The sequence below is a fragment of the Balaenoptera acutorostrata genome, chromosome 10 (assembly GCF_949987535.1).
Source record: "Balaenoptera acutorostrata chromosome 10, mBalAcu1.1, whole genome shotgun sequence".
Classification (NCBI taxonomy): domain Eukaryota; kingdom Metazoa; phylum Chordata; class Mammalia; order Artiodactyla; family Balaenopteridae; genus Balaenoptera; species Balaenoptera acutorostrata.
Window position 1 is genome coordinate 51,770,680 of NC_080073.1, and position 8,571 is coordinate 51,779,250.

The following is an 8,571-nucleotide window of genomic DNA, read 5'->3' on the forward strand; positions in this document are numbered from 1 at the left end:
AACCAAGTACTACCTTGAAATTTTAGTGCCCACATTTGCATTTGTTAACAACTACATGGGTTCCAGGTAGTAGGATTTTAATTTCCCCAGGCTAATGAGGGAAAGTCCAGAAACAAACAGTGAATAAATGATGCCTCGGGGCCAAATGAAGTTTGAAGTACTTCACATCCCTGTCCAAATTAAGCTTCTGCAGTGTCTAAGTAGAGAAAAATGGTGAGCACTTGAGTCATTTCTAACAAACAGTACAAGTAGGTCAAATTCAAAACACTCTACCTGATGGCAGCATCATTGTCACATTAAGAGTGGAAATTTTGCTTCCCCAAAACAACTTGATGTGACACACTGAATTCATTTTTCATTTCCCTTTCTGTTTAGTTTGCAGTTTTATTTGAATACAATTTACAAATTTGCTTTGGTTTCATAGTTGTGTAAGAGGTATAAATATGACTCTAAGCCTGGTTTTAGGGTTGTATGTATTTAGGTAAAATTATAGTGAAATCATTTAAGTCAACACTAAGAGATTCTGAGAATTTTTTACCCAAAAGATAAAGTCAGGGGGTATCATAAATTATTCAGGTGGAAAACAGGGATCTGAACCCCTTCACGTGGTCCTCATGGTCTGGTCCCAGCTCACCTATCCAAACTCCTCATCACACTGCTTCCAGCTGACAGAAGGGTAAGGAAATTGTTCTATGATGTCTAAACTGACTGGAGCCAATTTTGCCTTCCAGTAGGAAAGGGAGCTGCATTTTTTGTAAAATAAGGAATTAAGCATTTGTTCTATTCCATGTCACTTACAAAAGCCAAGGCTGGATGAAAATGGAAAGATAAATTTCAAAGCCCCACCTATGTTTTTCTGTGCTTCTACCGGGTGAAGCTCTGAGGATACAGACCATTGGGTCGAGCTCAGTAAGTGGAGTTTCCATACGGAAAAGTATATACTCCAAAAGACAAAAAAACTGTAACGAATAATTCATGATAATAAGTGTATTATCAACATGCAGGAAAACTCTCAATAGAAGCAATAGCGCTACATAGATATAACCAGATTCAACATGCATGCAGAAAGCAACTTTCTTCTTTCTTCCTTGCCTCCCTTTAAAGTCACTCAAAGGTGAATTGTTCCTCTAGTGGGGAGGGAAGGGTGCCGAGTGGCTGACTAATGTTCAGAAATGACTCTCACGTGGGGTTCTTCTATGGGTTTCAAGGAGGTTTCCCCACTAGGACATTTGATTGCACCTCCCTTAGTGCAAGCAATACCCCTTCTCCTCCTAGTTGCTTGTGACTCCTTCCTCCACCCCTGGGCATCAGGCAGTCTGCCCACACCCTGCCCAAGCTTCCACAGCCCATCCATGAACCTATTCATCCTCTTGAGTGAAATCCAAAGTTCCACTCCCATATCAAGGCACCTTTAATTACCATTGACTTTAATTACCATTTGTGGAAAGGTTGCTATTTCCCAATACCACCACCTTTCCTTCCTCCAATGCCAAGCGGGCTGTTCCACCTAGCTCTCTTTTGTTGCCCTTTCAGGCATGAGTCAGCCACCAGTCTACTGGGGCCCCTAAACTCCAAAGAATACATATCAAGGCTCCAAGGGGTCTCCTTCAATTACCTCTCACTACACATAAGCATCTTCTCCCTTCCCCCCATGGAGATATAGTGCGGAAATGCCAGAGCACTCCATCACCTTTCTTCAAAGATATTCTCTCACTTAGCCTTTTCAAGCTCAATTGTATTTTATCCTCAAGTTGGAGGTTGATTAAGGATCACAACACTGGTTCCCAGTTACCTCCTTCACAACCCTACCTAGGTGGTCTAGCACCTCATTTTAGAAAGTAGGTGTAGCGTCTATTATTTTTATGATTAGATTTTTGCCGCCTCTACTGAAAATAAGAAAGAAAGAGTCCTATTTTAACACCCTGTTAACAGAAGTGTAAATTCTACAAAGCCTGGGTATAAACTGAGTAACAGAAGGCTGTCCTCTATAATTAAATAGAAGATGATTTCAGAAGGCTTAAGATTCCTTTCTTTAACTCAAGATGAGAATTCTGTTTCTATGAAGACATGAGACCCTGCCATGAACAGTCAGCATAAGGACCCCATCAGATCATCTGGAAAGAGAAAATTATACTAAAATGATGGTGGGATAAGGGAAGGAAAGGAGATCATTTGAGCAGAAGGTAATTTCCTGCTGGGCTGAGAAGGAGGCAACAAGTATGGCACATAAGCAACAAGAACTCAACACACAAGCAGCACTTCTACACACAAAGTGACTTATAATGATGCACAAAACAGAGTAGAAAGAGATTGATGGCTGAATCTGGGAAGACAGAAAGCAAAATAGGCTTGGCGAAGTATGTTCACAACAGCCCTAAAGAAATGAGTCTCAACAACAGATGTTCCTCTGCACAAAAAAGTAAAATAAAATAAGAAATTGAACTTTACACAATCTCAAACACACAACTACACCCATTAGGATAAACGAGACCCTTGACTTCCCTGAACTATTCATCTGAGCTGCAAATATGTTCATCAATTAAACTTTTTCACAGTTCCTGGGGACCATTAAGGTTTCGGTTTTTTGAGAGGACAAATTTCTATGTGGTCAGGGTCTACATGTCAGAGTTTTACAGCAGAAGTAAAGGATATTTAACTTTATTTTTCCTATTTCTGATAGATTTCTTGTCCACTGATGTTACAAAGAACTATGTGTTTTCTGTAGAAGATGCTTCTGTGCCCCCATTTCTTTGGGTTTCTAAGAAGAGACAAAAGTCTTACTAAATTTTAATGCGGGCCCTTCTTCAAAGAATCAGATAAGCTAGAAGGAATCTGAAAGTTGCAGCCCAATTCCCATCATTTTGTAATCACATTATCATATCATTTCATAAATCACAGGGCAAGTGACTTATCCAGGAACATAACATATTTGCTTGCAAACTATTTTCTGAAAAGAGAGACATGCTTCAAACAGAGACTCCGTCATATGTTTCCAAGATGACAGCATCAAGAGAAAGGAAGATGGAGAGCCATCTGGCTCTGAAAATGTGTGCCCAGAAGTGACACATGTCCCCTTACATTTCATTGGCCAAAACAAGTCACATGGCTATGTCAACTTCAAAGGGAGTGGGAAAGTTCAGTTGTACCATGTGCCCTTCTTTGAGGGTCCTCTACAATGAAAGGGATGCTGAATTTCACCTTACTACTCCCAAGTGTGGTAGTAAATGCTCCTGGCAGAAGGGGTCAAAGTCTTCTCCAGCCTTGAGCCAATGGTCTCTCCTTAACCTCCATTCATTCTCCTAAGCCCAATTTAAATCCACTCACCAATACATCTTCCTTACTATATTCAACCCAAAGTGCTTTCAGAAGCCGCTAAACTCTTACTCAGTGTATATGCTCTGCACGCTTTCATCAGGTTGTTTCTGCAGACTACTTTATTTGGGTGTGTATGTCCATTGCCCAATTAGACAGCAGGCTCCTTGAGGGCAAGATGCCTTCTTATGCTTAAGGCAGCCATCCAGTGAACAGAGACAGTGAGTCAAAGAGGCATGTCCATGAGAGACTCCTTGGAAGTACCTAGTTCACAATTAATGCAGACAACCATAGGTATTAGACCAAAGTTTCATTCAAGTGTATTATGCACTAAATTAACAGTCATCAAGACCAGAGAGGTTGCAGTTGTCCTCAAGCACACATTTAAACTGAACTTTAGGACAGTGTGGAATTAACTACAACCCCTTCACTCTGAGAACAAATCACTCCCTGCAAGGTCATTGAATCAGCTTGAGATGGACCTGGTGAAGTTGGGTTTCCTAAAAGCAAAGACCGAGACAGGGATTTGTGTCCAAGTGATTTATGGAGGAAGTGCTCTCAGAAGAAACATACAAGGGAGTAAGAGGATAAAGATGAGACAGAAACTAAGCAAAAATGAGGGTTTCAGATGAAGTCTATCCTTAACTCCATCCTACAGGGAGCTGTGGAACACAAATTCTACCTTGGAGTCTGCCCTACGTTGAGACAAGAGAGAGGGGTTTTGTAAACTCCCACCCACCCAACCCCAATGGTCAGTCCTTACTATTTGCTGCCCCAAAGTAAGGGAGGGGGTATAATTCCAAGGCATCTCCAGGTGAGGTGGCTCTACTCATCCAAGAGCAATCCTCAGGCTAGCAGCTGGAGATGGGCAAACCAAACTGATAAAAATGGAACCCAGGGAATCTGGAGAGGACAGCATCACTGTCTGCTGTGTCCTAAAAACCAGACTACACATAGAGAGGCTTGACCATTATCCTTCACCTCCTTTACCTCCTCACTGGGTAAGAGTTTAGTGGCTTCAGAAACCACTTTGGGTTGAATATAGTAAGGAAGATGTATTGGTGAGTGGATTTAAATTGGGCTTAGGAGAATGAATGGAGGTTAAGGAGAGACCATTGGCAAGTACACGAGGATGAGTAAGACGTACACGAGGATGAGTAAGGGACCCAGCCGTAGGCTATGTGCAACGGCATCACTCTCCTATAAAAAGATCCTCAGTAAGTTTGTTCTTTATTAAAGAGAGTCGTTAATTCGAAATCACTGTGTCAGACTGACTCTCCTCTCTGCTCTCTTCATCTCCAGATAACCACAGCTGGCTAAGGTCATTCTGACCCTGATATTCCATCCTAATCACTAAGATGACAGCAGAGGGTTTTCTATGGGAAATTTGGTGAAAAGTGGGATGAATTTGCCTTTGGGCAGTCACAGAGGATTAGCTTCCATCGCAGGGCTGTGCTGAGGGATGATATTTTGAGAGAATGCCTTGAATTGATACCTCAAAAGGCTTCTTTCAAAGGGATGATTTATATATCACAAGACAAAGAGGATTCGTATTCAAGAAAATGGATTCTTTTTCTGAACTGTTTTAAAGAAGATGGATAGCTTCTGGTAAACTGCAGTTCGGTTTCTGTGAGCTGAGTGTTTCCTAGAAAATTACTAAGGTAATATTGCCTCTGGGACCCATACAGCATCTCTGCCACCACCCATCCTGTGTGTGCGTGTGTGTGTGTATGTGTGTGTGAACGCGCACATATGTAAAAGTGGCCACACAAACAGTTACCTAACCAGGCTGCCCTCTACTAGATAGCCCTCCAGAGAAAAAAAAAATATTATCCAAACTACATATGCATATATAAGTTGATGATAATAATGATGAAGGAAATGTTTAGCTTAGTAGTTTTATTACTGTTTACATATGTGCTCACCAAATTCCTCCTGCAAAAGCACTGTCCTTGTCAACTAAAAACTTCATTATAAGGGTCATTCTCCATACCTTAAATAGCTCTGATGGATTCCCACATGATCTTGATACCAGCTTTCATGTACATGCGATGAAGAAAATCCCAGAGTCTAAGAGTTGTCCAAATTCGAGTAAAGAAAGGCTTATCGTTGCTATTTGGGCCTCAGATCCCTGACCGCTGGGGTGGCTGTAAGGAATAGAGAAGAGACAAATGAGGTCATAGATAGTGAAAAGGTTTCCCTGAGAAGTGAGAACAACTTCCATTGAGAAATCTAGAAAGCTGCCTGAGGGGTTCTGGAAGCCACGGCACCAGCCTTGAGAAATCAGCTAAAGCCCCTTTCATTGAGGAACCAGTTACTGGGTCCTCAATTTCATTCAATCTTAGGGTGACTCTCATCTAGTGTGGTGCTGGTAAGCCAGGTCAGGAGAGGCGGGGAAAGCTCTGATTTGTAGTATTTGCTGACTTCCGTGGTGTAAATACTCTCATTGTGGCAAATTAGAAGCTACCAATGTGATGTCACCAAACAAGGAGTTGAGAAGAAATGCACACAATCAGCTCTCACCAGTCGGAATAAGCTGGCTCTACACGACCACAAGGAGAGGCACAAAAAGATGGAAGGTTGGACTGTGCAAAAGCATCTCTTCCTGCCTTTGCATTTTCCACCTGCAGACATAGAGATCACCCAAGAAAACACCCTCGAGTCACTTGCCCCTGGTGCAGAAAAGTTGTATCACTGCAGGTGTGAAGCTTTGTAAGACCCAAGGAATACACTAAGCCCATCTTTGTCCAACATAGGAAAAAGCTCCTTGGACTGTGTGTCATCCAATCCCGTGTAACTCACATGCCTAGCACAGTGCTTTGCCCACACTGATTGCTCATTGATGGTTACTGAGGGAATGGTTTGGTGACCCTTTTTTCTGAATGTCTCATGAAGTCTGATCACCCAAATCCAGCATTCCCAGACCTGGCAGTTTTCTTCCAAAATTATATGAAAAGTTAAAGATCCTGAAATTTGGAAGGGACGATAAACCCCTAAACTCCATTGAACACAGCCCTCTGTCCGGTAAACAATCTTTTCTTCAGTCCTTCTAATAAGTGGTTACCAGTATCTAATTGAATATACCCAATAACAAGAAATTCACCAGCCAAAGTCATGGCAACTCACTGGTCATAGTTGACCACTGTGTTCAGTGCTATGAACTGCAATGTGCCAAGAGTTCAAACAATGAAGATTTGATCATTAATGAGACCTACAAGGACAAAGATCTCTCAATATACTTTTGTAGGCTCATTCCTCCCACCATTCCTAACAATATCCCTGCTGCTCCTACTGAGAGGTGAATTTTTATGCTGATAGGGGATGAGGAGCGTGGAGGATGAACTGAAATAAGATGGTGAGATGCCCTGGGTCAAAGTGTGTTCCCTAATACACAAAAATCAGTTGTCTTTCTGTATACACATAATAAGCAACCAAAACAGGAAATTTAAAACACAATTTCATTTATAATAGCATCAAAAATAATGAATACTTATAATAAATTTAACCAAGGAGGCAAAAGACTTGTACACTGGAAAACACAAAACTGCCAAAAGAAATTAAATGCATAAATAAATAGAAAAATACCCCATGTTTATGAATTAGAAGACTAAACATTGTTAAGATGTCAATACTACCCAAAGCGATCTACAAGTTCAATGCAATCCTTATCAAAATCCCAATGGCATTTTTTGCAGAAACAGAAAAACCCATCGTGAAATTCATATGGAATCTCAAGGGAACCTCAACAGCCAAAACAATCTTGAAAAAGAAGAACAATGAGATGAATAAACTCTAAATATCTGCTGTACAACATTATACCTATAGTCAACGGTAATATATTGAACAGTTAAAATTTTGTTAAGAGGGTAGATGTCATGTTAAATGTTCTTTCCACGATAAGAAAGAAGGAAGAGAATGACAAAAACAACAACAGCAAAGTTGGAGGTCTCGCACTTCCTAATTTCAAAACTTACCACAACGCTGTAGAACAGTGTGGTCCTGGCATAAAGAAAGACATATGGAATAGAACAGAGAGGCCAGAAATAAACACTCACATATATGTTCAAATGATATTTGACAAGGGTGCCAAGATTTCAATGGAGAAAGGACAGTCTTTTCAACAAATGGTGTGAGGAAAACTGGATACCCACATGCAAAAGCATGAAATTGGAATCTTAGCTTACACCATATATAAAAATTAACTCAAAATGTATTAAAGACTTAAAAGTAAGAGCTAAAACTATGAAATTCTTAGGAAAAAACATAGGGGAAAATCTTCATGACATTGGACTTGGCAATTATTTCCTGGGTAAGACACTGGAAACAGCACAGACAATAAAGAAACATTAGATAAGTTAGACTTCATCAAAATTTTCAGCTTTTATGGATTTAAACAGGGGTCCCCAACCCCTGGGCTATGGACTGGTACCTGTCTGTGGCCTGTTAAGAACCGGGCCGCACAGCAGGAGGTGAGCGGAGGGCGAGCAAGCAAAGTTTCATCTGTATTTACAGCCACTCCCCATCACTCACATTACCACTTGAGCTCTGCCTCCTGTCAGATCAGTGGCGGCATTAGATTCTCATAGGAGCATGAACCCTACTGTGAACTGTGCATGCAAGGGATGAGAACCCTACTGTGAATTGCGGATTTGAGGGATCTAGGTTGCACGTTCCTTATGAGAATCTAATGCCTGATGATCTGAGGTGGAGCTGAGGCGGTGATGCTAGAGCTGGGGATTGGCTGCAAATACAGACTATCATTAGCAGAGAGGTTTGAATGCACAGGGACCATAATAAATCAACTGCTTGCAGACTCATATCAAAACCCTATCAGTGAGTGGCAAGTGAAAACAAGCTCAGGGCTCCCACTGATTCTGCATTATGGCGAGTTTTATAATTATTTCATTATATATTACAATGTAATAATAATAGAAGTGCACAATAAATGTAATGCACTTGATCATCCCCAAACCATCCCCCCCATCCCTGGTCCATGGAAAAATTATCTTCCACAAAACTGGTCCCTGGTGCCAAAAAGGTTAGGGACCACTGCATTAAAAGGCACTATCAACAGAGTGAAAAAGCAATTCACAGAAAGGGAGAAAATACTTGCAAATTATATATCCAGTAAGGGATTATTATTCACAATATATAAAGAATTCCTACAACTAACAACAACAAACAAAGTTTTTTAATGGATAAAGGACTTGAATAGACATTTTTTCAAAAAAGATATACAAATGGTCGATAAGCACAGGA